At 39.4% G+C, this 18,146-nt stretch overlaps 1 pseudogene; it reads right to left on the bottom strand.

The window, feature by feature from the left end:
• Positions 1 to 1,458: 1,458 nt before the first annotated feature.
• On the bottom strand, positions 1,459 to 2,081 carry LOC113200930 (large ribosomal subunit protein uL6 pseudogene; annotated as a pseudogene).
• Positions 2,082 to 18,146: the final 16,065 nt, after the last annotated feature.

Raw genomic sequence — 18,146 nt, 5'->3', positions numbered from 1 at the left:
TTTATTCCATATTTACTCCTATTTGAGGATTGCTGTAAGCTGAATTTGTCCCTTCAAAATTCATGTAATACCTCAGTATATAGCCATCTTAGGGAACTGGGGTCTTGAAGGAAGTAATTAAATTCCATCAACAGCCCCAACTCAATGTAACTGATATCTTTCTTTATAAAAAGAGGAAATTAGGACACAGGTGCAGAATGAAGTCAGGGAGAAGGTGAGCCTCCATAAGCCTGGAACAGATGCGTCCCTCATGGCTCTCAGCAGGCACCAACCCTGAGCACACCTTGATGTATGACTTCTGTTCTTTATAAACTCTGAGAAACACATTTCTGCGACTTAAGCCACCTACTCAATGGTATTTGATCAACTTCAGAAAACTCATACAGGAACCCAAACTGAAGAGCAGCCTTCAGTCTGATGACAGAGGAAGGAAATGGCTGATCTACGCAATTTCTCTTAAAGTCTCTACTTGAGTGGGCCATTTGTCACTTGTGCTCATATTCCGTTAACCAAAGCCAACCGTGTGACTAGACTTACATTAACTGAGAAGCAGGGAATACTTCTCCTGGAGGGAGGCATTGTATGTAACGTGGCCCTAGGAATGAATGTATGATCCTCTCGAAGGAAAGACAATAAAAATGAAAACAACAGTGCCATCTACCTCAAAGACACCAGTCTAGTTACCTGTTGCTGAGCATAATGGCTTAGCCTTCTTATTATCTTCAGTTCTGTGGATGGACTGTGTTCAACTGGGAAGTTGTCACTCAGAAGCAGTTACAGTTAGATGGAGCTGTGTCATCTGAAGGCTCAGTTGGGCTGGATGTCTAGGACATTTTCCACACATAACTGGCTGTCAGTGGAGAGCTCAACTGGGACTCTTAACTAGGACCTCTGTGCATGGCCTCTGTGTATAGTTTGTGTTTCTCATCTGACCAATTCCAAGGGGGGGTGGTGGCTATAGACCATCTTTCAGTGGAAGGAGGGCCAAAGAATCCGTGGCCATCTTGAATCCACCATTGGCCAGAATAATTTGGCCCCATCTAGTTTGAAGGGAAGCTGGGAAAATACTTCCTGAAAAGCAATGTGCCCTGCTAAATATTGAGGTTCCATTATTAAGGGGGAAGAGGTGAATGGATGTTACAATGGGCAATTGGCAGTCTTTGCAGATATGCTTCATTTCATTTTATCCAGTTTTCTTTCTATCAAATAATTCACATCCTCTCTAAAAATTATGAATATGTTTTTATTTCTTTGCTTTTTATCATAGCATAAAAATATATAGTTTTTTTTTCAATTAAGCAGCCCCCAAAGCTTATTATAAAAAAAATTCAAATAACTCTTAGCTGTCTCTTATCATTCTTCTTTGAATATTTACCTCAAAATTTCTAAACAAAACTCATCATTTGGAGAGACTTCTTATTTCACCCACTCTTTTTTTTAAAAGTCAATAGAGATCTTTTATTGCATCACTGAAATATCAAATTGACTCCAGGATGTGTTTCTGTGACTGGACAACTCTTGGATCTGAACTGTTCCTTTTTCAGAAACATAAATACCATCCAAAATTTTTCTGATATCCTTGGTTTTCACTGTTGTGGCTTGCTGAATTAAAGCTGCTGAATTTGAAACAAGTTCAATATCATTTCCTTCAAGGATTAATTCATCTTTCTGAGCTTGAGACACTGAACAAGCAACACCTGTCCTCATCCGAACCCTGTGGATGTATTTTTCACTCAAGAAATTTCAACAAGAGACCCATTCTCCTGAATAACAATGTTGATGGGGAAGTGAGCATACACAGACCTCATCTTGTAACGGAAGCCCAATGTAACACCCTTGATCATGTTCTGTGCATGACTACAGATGGTGTGAACAGTGACCAGTTCCTTTCTATTTCCCCACCATTTTTCAACCCTTAGCCTCTTCTTTTTCTTTCCAAGGAGGCTGAGTTCCACATTGATATGATTGAAATCCCTCCAGAGGGTTCCTCTTGGGCCCTTCACAATAACTATGCTTCCCTTCAGAGTAATATCGACATTTTCTGGACTGTCAACAGTCTGATTGCTGAGAATGGTCTTCATTCTCACAGTAGATGCGGCAAAGCTTCACCCACTCTTAAAGTTTCCTTAACACAGTGTAAGGAACATCCAGAGAAACTTTTGTGTACCTCTCAAGATCATCTCTTCTCACTCTGGCACAACTCCAACCTCACATTACACATTATGTAACAGATATTTCCTGTTATAATTTGGATATGAAATTGTCCCCAAAGGCTCAGGTGTCAAAGGCTTGGTCCCCAATGCAGCAATGTTTAGAATACAGGGAGTGGGGGTGGGCCATTATGGTTCTGATCTCATCAGTAGATTAATACATTGATGGGTTGATAATTCCATGGACTATCGAGAGGTAGTCAAAAGTGTAGGAGGTGGGGCCTAGTTGGAGGAAGTATAGCACTAGGAACTGCCATGGAAAGATATATCTTGTTTTTAACTCCCCCCCCCCATCTATCTGTCTATCTATCCCCCCCCCCTTTGCCATGAAGTGAGCAGCTTTCCTCCACCATTTCCATCTGCCGTGATGTTTCTGCCTCCTAACAGGCCTAAAAACAATGGAGCCAACTGACCATGAACTGAAAGCTCTGAAATTGTGAGCCAAAATAAATTTTTCTTCCTTTGATTTTTCTCAGGTATTTTTGTCACCATGATGAAAAGCTGACTTTCATCATTCTCAAAGTGGAAGCTATGATAAGATCTGATTTCCATGGCTCCTCAAAATTATCAGAACTATTTGAATCATGGACTGCACTCTGCCATTGCAGTCTGGACAGAGTCCACTCTTCAGATTCATGTCTCATTCCTTATGCTCTATCCCCATGGGAATCTGTACTTCCTCTACTCTGACTCAATCTCCCACTTTTCATAAATCCTTAACACCTTTCCTATTCTCTGTACAACTCAAAATCCCCTATGCTTGCAACCTTTTCTCTGAGAGTTGCCTTCACCTCCACTTCAAGGACAGCCTTTTCAAGCCATGGCTGCTTTTGTTTTCACACCCAATGTTCAACAAGGCTTGAAGATGAGTAGGTTCTCCCCCTGCTCCTTATCTCTGCTTTAAACTATGCCCCCCCATCTCTAAAACTACTCAGTTACATAGAAACATGCATTAGCAGATTAAATAATCAGATTAACTTGCCCTTGTTGCAGTAATCTACCTACCTACTCATGAATGTTCTAGACCATGTCATTCCTCTACTAACTCCAAAATTTTCATTTTAAGAGGCTATCTGGGGCCTGGGATTGTGGCTCAATGGCAGAGCCCTTGCCTCGTCTGTATGAGGCCCTAGTTTTGATCCTCAGCACAATAGAGGTATTGTGTCCATCTACAACTAAAAAAAAGAAAAAAAAAATTTAAAGAGTCAACCTGAATCACCATCATCATCTCTTTTCTTTCTTTCTTTTTCTTTTCCTTTTTTTTTGTATCCCTCCAACAATCTTGATTCAATATTCTTCAGCTGCCACTGGAATCTCCCATTGGCCGCTCCTATCATTTTTCAGCGTCCTTTATACCTTTCATGACCTCATTTGTCTTCTCACCCTGTTGAGATTCCACAATCCATCATCATGTTTCCCCTGCAGACACTTGCTGTGCCCTTGTGCCCTCTCCTTTAGTTGTACCCGCCCAGCAAAATCCCAAGCCAACAACACGCCTGCACCTATGTCCAGAGCACTGCAGAAGAAAACCTCATAATCTCCTGACACAATTTTCTCTCCTACACTTTAGGGGGCCCATTTTGCCATGTATCTTTTTTCTTTTTTTCTCTCTTTTTTACTAGTTCCTTTTAGTTATACATAATATTAGGATTCATTTTGACCTAATTATATACAATCATGGAATATAATTTGCTCTAATTCAGTACCCAGTACTTCCCCTTCCTCGCCCTTCCTTCCTCCCTCTATTCCCTTCCCTGTACTTAAGGGAATATATATTTATTTATATATCTTTTAAATTAGTGCCTTGTGGACATACATGAAGGTGGGAGTCACTGTGAGATATACATATGTGTGTGTGTGTGTGTGTGTGTGTGCGCGCGCGCGTGGGCGCATGTATGGAAAATTTAGATGCATTTCACCATTTCTTCCCGCCTGCCCCCAGAAGGCTTGAGCAGCTCTGCCCCTATAGCCTTGCTGGCTGAAGCCCACATGAACTCTCTTTTTGGTTGACTCTGCTCTCTGTCTGAAGCTTTCCTTGGTAGATGCTCCACATTCCTGATATCTCTAATTTCCCGGGGTCTCCAGTTCAGCTTCAGTTTTACTCTCACGACTTCATTTTTTTCCCTTTTAGGTACTAATTGCAAGCTCTCTGACCCTGCCGTGCTCTGCCTAGATTCCCACACTTTCCTTTGAAATCTCTACAGAATCCTTCATGACCCAACTCCTGCATTCTGCTTACCTAAAAACCAGCATCATACCAGATTTATAAGCCCCGCAACTCGGGAGGCTGAGGCAGGAGGATTATAAGTTCAAAGCCAGCCTCAGCAAATTAGTGAGGCCCTAAGCATCTTGGTGAGATCCAGTCTCTAAATAAAATATAAAAAGGGCTGGGATGCAGCTCAGGGGTTAAGCACCGCTGGGTTCAATCCCTGGTATCAAAACAAAATGAAATAAAAAACAGCATCACATGGATAACACAAAGGTCTGCTTCCAATAGCTGAGTCTGTTTGGACCACAGCTGCAGCCACCTATTTGTACTTGGGTAGTTGAACAAGGGGAAATTAATCCAAAAAACAATTCCCTAGATAGCTCACTGCAAAAAAAAAAAAAATGTGCTTGGGGAGTTCTCTTCTCAAACAAGTCTTTTAAATGAGTTTATAGGATAGGCCCTTGAGTCTTGGAATGGGTGAGTTCTGTTGATTCCTGCAATGCCTTCAAGGCATCTTTCTTATTTTATTTTTTTTTAAACATAATTAATTATATTTTATTTATTGATTTATTTATTTATTTTACAGTAGAGTGCATTTTGACATATGGTACCACTTTTTATTTGTTCTAAATGTTCTACATGACAGTAGAATGCATTTTGACTCATCATACATAAATGAAGCATAACTTCTCATTCTTCGGGTTGTACGTGATGTAGAGTTACACTGGTCATGTAGCCATATGCACGTAAGGTAATAAAGCCCGATTTCATTTCACCATTCTCCCTTTTCCTGTCCATCCTCCCTCCGGCTCAATCCTCTTTTTCTACTCCACTGATCGTCTCCTTTCTATACAAACTTTTAACAAATCTCTATTCCTTACTATCAGCTTTTTCTTTTTCCTTTTCTTTTTTCTTTTTCTTTGCTAAGAAAATAAAAGCAAACCAAAAGGTTAACCACTCTGACAACCCATCTCAAAATGTCATTGTGAAAACCATAAGCACTCTGAATACCTGAGAAATGTAAGGAGACAGATGGGAAAATATAGAATAGAGGCAGCATCATTAACAGACTTTCTCTTCTTTCCATCTTGAAAGTAAGCTCTGATATACCGAGTGGGACACCACAGGAAGAGGTCCTGCAGATATGGAGATTAAAACTCACTCCTAGTCATGGAACCTGGACTCTTGGTTTCACTTCCTTAAAATTATACAAACTTCACTGCTCAAGCCTGGAAGATTACCAACCAAATGAATGACTTGAAACTGCAAGTCATTATGCCTTATAAAATGGCATAATCAACTTCTGTGCTTTCTTTCTTTTAATGTATGCAGATTAATGGGAAAATGGGAGTGGTTTAACTTCTGTAAATCTATTTCAACTCCTCTGGGGAAAGATGTAAATAAGCAGAGCTACGTGTTCATTGTAAAGACACAGACGTGATATTATCACCATTAGTAATAATTTAATTATATTAACTAATTGTTATTACATTCTTAGGCATTCATGTGAAAATAAATTTTGTCTTCTTGCTATCTCTGCCATTAAAACAAAAGAATAATGCTATCCTAGCTGATAAGAATAATGACTGCACCTGTCAAAATAGATTTATATCTTGAACCTTAGCCTCTGAAGCATGTTTTTGCCAGGAATGTTCATTTGTTCCTCCCTCCCTATCTTTCTTTCTTTCTTTCTTTCTTTCTTTCTTTCTTTCTTTCTTTCTTCTTTTTTTCCTTCCTTCCTTCTTCCTTTCTTTCAAGGGAAGAAGACAGAAAGCAGATTTCCACCCCTGCTCTTGAGCCTCCCTCTCCAATGATGCTTGGGGCAACAACCCTTCAAAATTAGGTACCAATCAGTGCCAATTCCTTTGATAACCACTGTAATAACATTAACATGATGAACTAATGAGATATTAATGTGGTTGTAATAGACATTTCCATAGGAGTTCCATTGTAATTGAGTAGGTTAATAATGTGCCTTAATCTGTGCTTGGCGAGTGTAATGCATGATGAATAGGGAAAGGCAGAATTTTGATGACTTTCAGCTTGTAAGGTGTTCCCACTTTCAAAAAGGAAAGAAATACCTGCTTTTTAAAAAGCAGGTGCACAAGTGAACATTTGACAACGCTGAGCCCAGACTACCATAACCTCTACCCCCTCAAGGCACCCCAAGGCACTTTGTGCATTTAACTTTCTAAACAGCGATGGATTTGGAGAATGAATATTTAAGATCTTCATGTATATAGCAGTTCATCCATTCATTTGACTTTCAGTTTATGAATACTTAGTAAATTATAACTGTGGATGGCAGAGCTTTAGAAATTCAGCAGTGAAGCAATCGGCATTTCCTTTAAAGGAAGGAAACATCACACACTCAGACACATATGTCCACACACAAAGATACCTGCATTCCCATAAAAGCCCACATGCATGCACTCACACACAGGAGAGCTCCGATCATTTGAAAGAAATAAAGAAATTAAAAAAAAAAAAGGTTGTGGTGAAGGAAAAGAAGGCACAAGCTAGGATTGTAAGCTGAGATACTCAGAGTCTTTCAATTGGATTCAACAGGATACCTGCAAATAACCCTGGTTTGAACTCTGCTGGAAGAAAGAGGAATGAAAAAAGCCAGTCCTTTGTATGATTATTTATTCCAGCAAACAACAGCACATGGCAATTTAGAGCCTTTCTATTCCCTGAGCTAATATTTGGAAGACACTGTATCTCAAGGGCAAATTCTAAGTGTTCCTCCTCTCTCTAAAGTAAAGAAGAAAGAAGGGGGGGAAATGGAGGTTTCCATCATCTAAGGATAAAAAAGAAAATATTGATGAAATTCAACATTGAACATTGTACAAGGAAGATAAAAAATTAAGGGGAAAGTGTGATGATAAGCTTTGCTTAGCAAATACAGATGAAGGCTATGTAAACCCATGCAATATTTTTTTTTTTAAAGCAGACTGTTGTTGAATTAACTGGCAGCATTTCAAAATCTCCTGAACAGCAATGTTGTTGCCAATTCTGTTCTTAACTCAGCCCCCTCCAGGAGAGATTTACTTTCTTGGACAGCTCCTGCAGCCTCAGTTCTGAACACAGGAGGAGGTCGCTGAGCTTCCTCCTGTCTTCCCCAATTCCATTTCAAACTCCCATTAAAATGGTCCTATTTCTTTGCTCCTCTTGGAAGTGGTGACTTCCTTAGGGAGTTTCAGTGCCACATCACATGTTGCCTGGAGGACAGTTTCCAGGGCCCTCCAATTCTCCATCCTCATAGCCAGCAGGTTCTGGATTTTCTTATTATTCTTCTCTGTCTGGCCTCATGTTCATCCAACATTTCTTTTCTTTCTTTCTTTCTTTCTTTCTTTCTTTCTTTCTTTCTTTCTTTCTTTCTTTGTTTCTTTCAGTACTGGGGATTATATCCAAGTGTTGTACCACTACATCCCCAGTCCTTTCTATTTCTTATTTTGAGACAGGGTCTCACTAACTTGCAGGTCTTACTAAGTTGCTGAGGCTGGTCTCAAACTGATAATACTTCTGCTTCCACCTCTGAATCTCTAGGATTACAGGTGTGCATCACCATACCCTATTCATCCTGCATTTCACCACCTGCTAGTGGCCTTGTCAAGTATTGTTATTTGCCTGTAACAATGACGGCAGTAACAGTTTTTAACACAAAAGTTCTGGGGGTATTAAGTAGCTAGACTAGGTAGGATAAGCTCTTCATTTTATAATTCAGGAAAGAGGATCTATTTTCAAATTCTGATTTTTCTGCTTCATATCTTTCTAATCTATTACTTAGTCTCTCAGCATTTCAGTCTCCTCATTTTAAAAAAAAATGGGACAACAATAACAAAGTGTGTATAATATGTAAATGAGACAACCTATGAACAGTACAGAACACTAAGTCAAGGACCTTGTACTTATCTTGACTGAGCTCCTTTTCCCTTTCAAGCAATGTAGTTATGTTTAACAGGCACTTTGCCCCATAACAGTGAATAATAGTTCAGATCATAGAGCTGCAAGATTTACTCATTTCATCCCAAGCAAAAAGAAGTTCAAGGTGGAGGGTGGAGCCATACATTTCCCAATGGTCTTTAAGTGACTGAGAAGCTCACTCAGGAAGTGAAGAGGCTAACTGTCATCACCTCTGTGCTGCTGATAACTGGCTGGTGCATTTTGAGGGTGCTCTTCCTGAGATAAGACCTGCAACTCTCAGAAAGACCTTTCTTCAAAGCAGCCTTTGCCCACAGGCCCAAACCACTCCACCAAAACCTCTTTCTTGCCAGACGAGCTGAAAACCCATCTTTACGTGATTATCCTTCTACGGTCCTTTGTAATTCTTCTTCTTCTTCTTTTTTTAATTTATTTATTTTTTTTTTTATTGGTTGTTCAAAACATTACAAAGCTCTTGACATATCATGTTTCATACATTAGATTCAAGCTGGTTATGAACTCCCATTTTTTGAGGCTACTTCCTAAAACAGTGAACTGGAGATGAATTAACTTAGGGGTTGATCCCGCCACTACCACCACCGTTTATTTCACCTTTTGATCAGTAATTATCACATGGTGGCCCTGAGCTAGACCCTGGGAGTTCAGAGAAAAAGTCAAGGTCACAAGCTGGAAGGAGGTCACTGTGTAAGAGGAGAGAACGGTGAAGGCACAGAATGTTCCTGCTGATAGAGGTACTGTGGGAGCACAGAGATGAATCCAGATGTCTTTCGGGTGGAAAAGTAGGAGAGGATAAAAATATAATAAAATAAAAATTATATTCTTGATGTTTCCAGAGGATATGATACTAAAGGGAATTTATAATGATGAGTAAGAGTTACCAAGGTAAAGATAAAAATATATATATATTCCAGATAAAGAGAAGACTTTCCCAACAAGGTTTTTGTCTTAATCACCAACCCAAACATGAATCTTGTGTTTTGAAAAATACAGTGTCAGATTGGGTTCTCCAAGAAGCAGATACCAAGACAGAATTAATGTGCAAGAGATGGATTTACTAACCAGGTACAGTGGCGTTCGCCTGTAGTCCCAGTGGATCAGAAGGCTGATACAGGAGGATTTTGAGTTCAAAGCCAGCCTCATCAACAGTGAGGGGCTAAACAACTCAATGAGACGGTCTCTTTAAATAAAACACAAAATAGGGCTGGGGATGTGGATCAGTTGAGTGCCCCTGAGTTCAATCCCTGGTACCCGCTCCAAAAAAGATAAGAGATGGATTTACTGAGCAAGCCACCTATGAAAGAAAACAAGGATGTATTAGTCAGCTTCTCATCACTATGGCCAAAATATTTGACAAGAACAAGTTGGAGGAGGAGAAAATTATTATTTTGAACTCAGGTTTCAGAGGTTCAGTCCATGTCAGTCAACTCCGTTGCTCTGGGATGAAGGTGGAAAGGAGCAACATGATAGAAAGGAGTGACTGAGGATAGCTGCTCAGCTCTTGGCATTTGGGAATCAAAGGGAGGGGAGGGAGAGGGAGAGAGAGAGGAGACAGGGGCAAATAGAGTCCAAAACCACATCCCCAGTGATACACTTCCTTCAGCCATTTTCATCTGCCTTACAGTTACCACCCAGTAGCCCCTTCACATTCTTAATCCATCAAATTGATTAATCCACTCATGAAGTTTACCACTCAAAATCTGATTTTTTTATCTGTGAACATTGATACGTTGCCTAACACATGAGCTCTTGGGGGGACATCTTTAGATCCAAACTATAACAAAGTTCCCCTTTGCCAGAGGAAACTGAGAGCCATCAGACCACGTGTGGGTCTGACTCTCATAAAGTAAAGAGGAAAGAAAGGCAAAGCAGAGAGGAGGAAGCCTGGACTGCCATGATGTTCAGGGGAAATTGTAGCAAAGCAGATGGGTATCCTAGAGCTAAGGTTTCCTGTCACAGGAGTCTCCACCTGGAATGGGTCTCACTTGGCACCTCTACCCCAGTCAATGGCAGGGAACAGCCAGGACAAGTAGGATTTTGGTGATGGACTTCAATGTATAACAGCTTAGGTTCTCTGTTGATTATGTTCCTTGAAGTCTAATATCTGAGAGGTACATGTTCATAACTACTCTATTTGGTCTACTTTTTTTTAAATAGTTATATCTTTTCTATTTAAAAATATACTATAGGTAATAAGTAATAAAATATGAGCTATCAGTGCAAATATTCAATTGACTTGTTTAATTATATGACACGTGTTAGTCTATGTTTTTCAACCAATAGACATAACTCCAAAATCCCCATTCTACAGTAGTTTGCTAGGGCTGTCATAACAAAATACCATAGAGTAGGAGGATTAAACAACAGAAGTTTATTTCTCATAGTTCTGGAGATTAGAAGTCTAAAATCAAGGAGCCAGCAGAATTATTGTCTGCTGAAGCCTCTCCCCCTGGCTTGAAGATGGCTGCCTTCTCGCTATGTTCTTACCTGGTCATTCTTCTGTGCTCAAGCATCCAGGTGTCTCTCTCTTCTTATAAGGACACCACTCATGTTGAATTAGGGCACCACCTCATTTAACTCTAATTACCTCTTTAAAGGCCTTTTCTTCAAGAAAAATTACATTGGGAGTTAGAGCTTCAACTTGAGTTTTGAAGGGGACATCCAGTCTACAACACTCACCTTAAATGATTTTCTAGCATCCAGATACATGGCACACACCTGCAATTGTAGCTATTCATAAGACTGAGGAAGGAGGATCACAAGTTTGAGGCCAGCCTTGGAAACTTAGTTATGATTAAAATAAAATAAGAAGGACTAGGGGTATAGCGAAGTAGTAGAGTGCTTGCCTAGCATATGTGAAGCCCTGGGTTCAGTCTGCAGTACCAAAAAAGGGGATTAAAAAAAAAAAGAATGTGAAATTTTGATTCCATGATGAGAACTCCTCCATTAAAATGTACATGGGAATAAGAAGAGGTAGAAAAGACTAAATCAAGTAGTATTATTTTGGGAAATTCTCTGTGAAGAAGGGAATAGGTAGAGCAGATGTAGCAGTCAGAAAAGGGATAAATTAAAAGATGCTACACTGCTTGCTTTGAATATAGAGAAGGAGTCATTAACAAAGGAATGCAAGAAGCTTCTAGAAGATGAAAGGTAAATGTAATACTCTACTAGAGTCCTCAATTCTAATTCCTCCAACTCTATATGCCCTGAGTCTAGAGGTAAGAGCCTCTAGAAAGAACATATTCCTGCTGATACATTTGATTTTTGCTCATTTCTCACCATTTCTGATTGGTGAACTGTGGAAATACAGGTCATGGTTTTTAAGCTACTAAAGAAAAAGAAGAAGAGAATAGAGAAAACTTAACTCATATATTTTCTCTGTCCTTTCTCCCTTATTAGCAAAGATACTTTATTTATCAGAGATAACTAAATAATGGATAATTTTATTCTTTTCTTGTATTAAGAAACATTGGCCAGAGTATGCGGCATTCTAATTTCTGTCCCTGCCATTGACTAATATGGTCATTTTGAATATTACAATTTTCCTCTATTTTTAGAGGAAATCAAATATTACATAATAAAATATAGTACAAGCAAAATGATGTTATGCTTCTCGCAATTATAAGTAACCAGATCAACCTTAATCAAATTGGAGGGAGTTTTAGTCTATCAAGTCCATCAGCTGTGGTGTAAAACAAAGAGAATAGAAAGGTTATCACTAACAGAGGATAGAGATCACTCTGCCCACATCCTCCTCTGAAGAGACAAAGTGATATACAATACCTTGGGACCTTTACATGATTGGACCCAATGGATCCAAAGTTTGCCCAAACCAACATTATCAAGGGAAGGCCAAGATTCCCATGTCTTCCCAGAAATAGGACCTAGAAGTTCATATTGTCACCTCTGTTTCCTAACATACTTTCAGAAACCTCAGAGAACCCTTTTTCCTTTCTTGGGATGGCTAGAGTGAGTTTCTATTTCTGCATTTAAGGGAACTATCACAACCAATTCTGGGTCTAGAACTTCAGCTTTTGTGATTCTTTCAATGCCATCAAATTTAGGCAAACACACCAATACCTGAATGACTCTCAATTCAATACCTCCTAAAGGATTTTTTTGTTGGTATTTTGTTTACTAGATGTCATGTGACTTCTTTTATTACTTCACAATCGATGTGTTTGTAGGCACAAGTCAGTGCTATATCATCATAGCAGGGTTATCTCCATTTGCGAAGAATTTGTCTTAACCTCTGTACATGGATTCACTGATAAATAATAAAACATACCTTTCTTTAGAAAAATACTGGTCATTGCTCCCCGGCAGAATAAAGAATCAATAAATGAGTTTTAAAATCAATATCCTTACCCTTCATTTTGAAGCTTAGTAGAAGAACGGTGTATATAGAAGAGGAAGAAAGCCAGAACTAGGAATCAGGAGACCTAGACTCTGGTGCCAAATCTCCCATTAACTAGCAATTGTCCACCTGTACTTGCAATTACCTTACCTTTCTATTGAGGATAACAATAGTTTCCCAAGCTGTTAACATAGTTATTAGAGGTAACTGAAGAGTTAAAACATAATATCAATAATGGGCTTTTTAAAATTATTATTATTATTATTATTATTATTATTTACTGATATAATATAATATAATATTAGTATTATTTACTGGTCTGGGTACAATTCTGCCTTGATTATTTCAAAGTAGTGATTGTGCTTCCATTTTGACATGTAAGACTGTGACATTCAAAATGTATAGGAATATCCTTTTATCTAGTAAGTCTCCACCTCGTTCAAATTTTTCTCATCATAATCAGAAAGTGTGATCTCCGGGCTGTTCCTGCTCTCAGGTCTTATCTGGACGTGACTTGGACATGATGGTTGACATCAATTTTTTCCCCCTTAGCCATACTCCTACTTCTTGTCTCCCTAATTCAAACTTAAGCCTCATGTGGATGAAAGATAAGTCTATTTTACTTTACACTATATGCCCCATGATCAAAAACACTGGTGTTCAATTAATATTACCAAACATTGTTTAAATGAGTATAAAAACTTTCTTGAAAACTTCTTTCTTGTGTACTGAGCTACTATAACACATATAAAAATTTTCTCTTCCTCTCATTTTTATTTAATATTGTTAAATATATATATATATATATATATATATATATATATATATATATATGATTTTACTTTTCTAAGTTATTGAAGCCAAGAAATTTGTTCTTGTCTTTCTATGCTCAATAAATAATGGCTGATTGAAAATTCAGCAAAACAACTATTATTCTAAAGAACATGGTCAAATCAATCATGCCACGAATCAAATGATCAACTCTTCAATCTCCTAACACCCTAATAAACTCTTATTTTTTGAGAAGCAAGAATTTGAATCAATATATCCATATAGGGAATCAGGAAATCATAATTAGGAAAGTCATAAGATTTTTAATTCTTATCCTTCTTATTCATATTTCATACTATCTTATTACCTACTCTGTATCCCAAAAGTCTTATTTTAATGAAGAAAGAATGGCAGAAGAATATATAAGAGACATCTTTGAGAAAAGAAGAAAGAAACAAATTTAAGATTTTCTAGTTTAAAAAGATTTGTGGGAGTTGAGGGGGGAAGCATTCACAAAATAAAACAAGTCAGCATTCTCAGTGCTGGAAGATGACAGTGACTAAAACAGTCTTTCTGCCTGTATGAGCACTGCCCTCTGTCCCCATCCTGGTGCTGGGTAACGCAGAAATATAATTTATGATGGATTCACAAACAAAATGGTCAGTGGTTCAGCACAAACCAAACATGAGCAGACACATTGCTAAACCCAACCGTCATGCTGCTTACACAATCTGTTGATCCATTGAACAAATATATGTTGAAAGATTAAGCAGGAGTTGACTGCCATTCAGGAAGATAAATGTAGAGTAGACTCATTTTCCGCCTGACTTAATGCTTAAGGATTTGTATTAGCAGGATGTTGGGGAGGGGATGTCTGCGGGGGGGGGGGGGGGGGGGGGGGGGGGGGATGGGAGGAAGGGAAATTCCAGTCACCCAGATCTTTAGAATGAGATTATCTCGCCAAGGACCTCACACAGAGGCTTTTACCAGCCATCATACAAACCCTGAACCTTCGTCTTTTCCCCTTATTCTTTTATTGTGATGGTGGGGGGGTGGGGGGAATCCAAGGAAATACATGAATACGGCAGGAGTGGTTGCCTGGCTATTCAGGCCTTGTTGATGGAACAATGGGAGACAGAATGTTTTATACAGTACAGTTTGAGATTTCAACAGGGGGAAAAAAGAGTCAGGCTATCAAAAAGGTACATTGTTATCCGGCTGTCTCAGAAAAGGTCTGTGAGCCATTAAGCTATAGGGAGAACTGAAAGCCTGAAGCTGGAACTCAGTGTTCCCGCTGATGGGGCCAATGCCACCCGGCAGAGAGCAGGGCCAACCTTGAGGCAGCTCAGACTTGTTGACTCCTTCCTCCATTGAGGTGGGAGGCCCGGCTTCTGGAGATGCATTTGTCTAGCTGTGCGGGGCTGAAAAAGACAGCTCAGTGCCCTTGATCCCGTTAGGAGTGTCTGAGCTTCACAAGAGAGCTTTGTTACAAAGACAGTAAAAGAAAGAGAGGAGGGAGGGGAGGAAGAGGGGAAGAAAAGACGGAAGGGAGCAAGGGAGAGAAGGAGGGAGGCCAGGAGGAAGAAGAAGCAAACGGGAACAAAAGAGAAAGGACAACCATTTGTACAACCTAAGTGGAATTTCTTTGATTTGTAAAGCCTGGAGCATGGAGGCAATACAGTAATACCGTCATGTCGCCTCCTTGTTCAGCAAGCTGTGAACAATTTTCAGAGACCTCCAACAATTCTGGCCTAGTTGGGAATGCATTCAAAAAGAAAAACCACTGAGCACTGCAGAAAGAGATGGATCTTGACCCACCGGAGTACATGTGCCAATAAATGCCCTGGAAAGCAATTCACTTTGATTTAACATTTATTGAGCACCCACACGGGTCATGACACAGGAGCAGAAACCACAGAAGCTTACAAAAGACATGGTTCCTGCCCTTACACAGCGTATGCCAACTGAGACCGCACGGACATGTGCAGAATGATGTCTGGATGTCCAGGAAAGATATGTGGCCTTTTGTATTGAAGAATAAGTAGGATCTTCTAAATTGGGAAACATTTTAGGCGGGTGCTACATTTAAGCAGTGCTGTCAAGAAGCCAAGGGAGGGGAGCATGGGAAGTGAAGGGAGTGAGCACGAGGTAGACAGAAAGACCAAAGAAGAAATGGTATTCAAGGTAAGCTAAAAAGTCCTCCCACCCTTTTTATTTTCCCACTTTCCCCCCGCCCCCCCCCCCGCAACTTCCACATATAAAATATAAAAAATACACATGAAAATAGAAGAGACGCCAGTGGACTAGAGGAGAGTAGAGGAAGAGGATCCAGGGGGCAGAAGAGGGTCAGGAAAGGAGAGGTATGGGTAATGACATTACCAAATTATGCTAAGTGCATGTATATAACCACAAATTCCACTATTGTGCATAATTATAATGAATGAATAAAAATAAACACTTTTTTTCTTCTTTTTTTAAATAGGCTAAGAATATCCTTATTTGCCAAGCAAAGCAATGAGTTTAAAAATCAAGTGGTGTTGGGTAAAAATGACTGATGAATGAGCTTAAAATTACTTTTACCCAGTCATACAAAACCCTCAGCTTTCATTTTTAAACACATCTCGAGCAAAGTGAAGAACTGCTAAAATGTAAACAGAAGTCAGGCTTCTCTGAGTTTTCATTCTTTTTAAAATTTCTAATTTCATTTCTTCTCATGAAAATTTCCTACCTCAGGATCACAGGCCTCTATGTTCAAGATGTGAATGATCGACATATGCCAGCCCACTCTTAATTTCTTATTGTTGTCATTTGATTTCACTGGGAAATTCTGCTGGGATTTTAAATGAGGCCACACTATCGGTGAGTTTAGACCATCTCTTTAGTATAATGCATCCATCTTTTCTTGGTGCCACTATCATTAGCTTGATCTTTCACAACCATTTGACTTCCAAGTGAAAACCAACTATCTAATAAGCATAAATCCCAGTCAACAAGTTTCAGCTTTGGGGCCTGGGTGTCTGCAGTCCATTTTATTCCACTTGTTTATCTTAACCAAATATCATTGACTTTGAACTGTTTAATCTTAAGCATCTGATCTTTCCTCTTCTTGGATGACTAGAACTTGGCAAGCCAAAATGTTAACTATAAGAATAGAAAAGAAGAAACAGTAAATTCACTGGAAATGATTTACAGTCTAAAGAAAAGATGACCATCTGGATTAAGTTATTGTAGGTTATGGATTGAGCTTTCTGTTTGGTTTGGGTAGCGGAAGTTTTTCTTCCCATCTCCCTTTTACATTATGTCTAGCAGTACAGCGTCTGATAGGACTCTTCTGAGAACAGACTTAGTCCTTATACAGGGCTTCCCCCTGGATAAGCAAATCTATCTGAATCTTGCCGTTGGTGGAAGTCAGAAAATATTCTCAGGTAGATTCGTACAGACTCCTAAACCTTCTCTCCTCTTCCCTGAGGTGCACAGGAAACATGGAGATATGTTGTTTTCTCACCAGATCAAGTCAGCAGGCCCAGGTGAGCAGCTCTGTCTTAAAATACCCCCATAGGTGAGCATAATCCCCTGTCGCTGAACATAATCTGAAAAGTCATTTTAACCAACATGGGCAGGGACTAGTACAACAACGTTCCCTGGCTGATTTGTGGCTGTCCCGGGCAAGGGATCAGGATGGATATGCGCCAGCCCTACTTTGGCAGGAGCTAATCCTGGCCTAGATACCCTTTAATAAAGGTATACAGGATCACTGAAGGATTTCAAGGAGACGAAAAGTTAATGATTCTGCCACAAATTTTATTCTGGACTGAAAAATGAACTCTGTTTTTATCCCTTAAACCTTGAAGAAATTCTTCCAGAATAGCAAAACTAATGGCAGCCAAAGCTAATGGAGTGTTCTGAAAAAGTGTTTTATGCTTTCTCAATGAAGCTCCATGTGCATGATGACATTTTCAGAGGACGCTAGAAGCTATTTTGCCAAAATTAAAAGCACAGTTAGAAAATCTGCTCCAAACACAATGGTCTGCTGGATTTGAAATATTGTTCCAGAGACAAGCCCCACGGTGCAGGCGAATACCTGAATCAGCAGAAGGTGGAAGGAGCATGAAGACAGTATTTATTATGTCTTGAGACGACTCCATAGGTCATTGCTGATTTCTGTTTACAGTGCGCTGACCCTTCAGACTCCAGAGCAGTTTGTTCAGCTGTGATGTACAACCAAGATTACATGCAGTACGTCATCGTCATCGGCTGGGCCCTGCTCTAGCCAACTGGTATACCAAGAACAGAGGCAGTACATCTGGGGAAATGCCCACCCACCTACAGTTCTATGAATTATCTGTTGTCTTCTTTTGCACTTTTATGCTAATAAAAATTCACATGTAATGGGATACCAGACTAAGCATGATCTTAATAGACTGGATATTAACAAAACAATTATTTCCACTTTACATTGTGCTAAATGGAAAATGAGCTTGTAGAAACAGTCCTATCTCTAGGTTGTTATTTTACCCATCCCAATTCAGAACTCTTCAAATACTGAAGTGTAAGATAATACTTTTTGTAATGGCCAGTGCCAACTCTTGTAAAAAGAACTACTTGAGGTCAGCAAGATGTGGTTGTAAAGAACCCATGGAGAGTTCTTTTATTCTTT

This window comes from Urocitellus parryii, chromosome 4 (assembly GCF_045843805.1).
Source record: "Urocitellus parryii isolate mUroPar1 chromosome 4, mUroPar1.hap1, whole genome shotgun sequence".
Classification (NCBI taxonomy): domain Eukaryota; kingdom Metazoa; phylum Chordata; class Mammalia; order Rodentia; family Sciuridae; genus Urocitellus; species Urocitellus parryii.
Note: the sequence above shows the minus strand (reverse complement) of the source record. Positions and strands in the feature narration are given on the sequence as shown.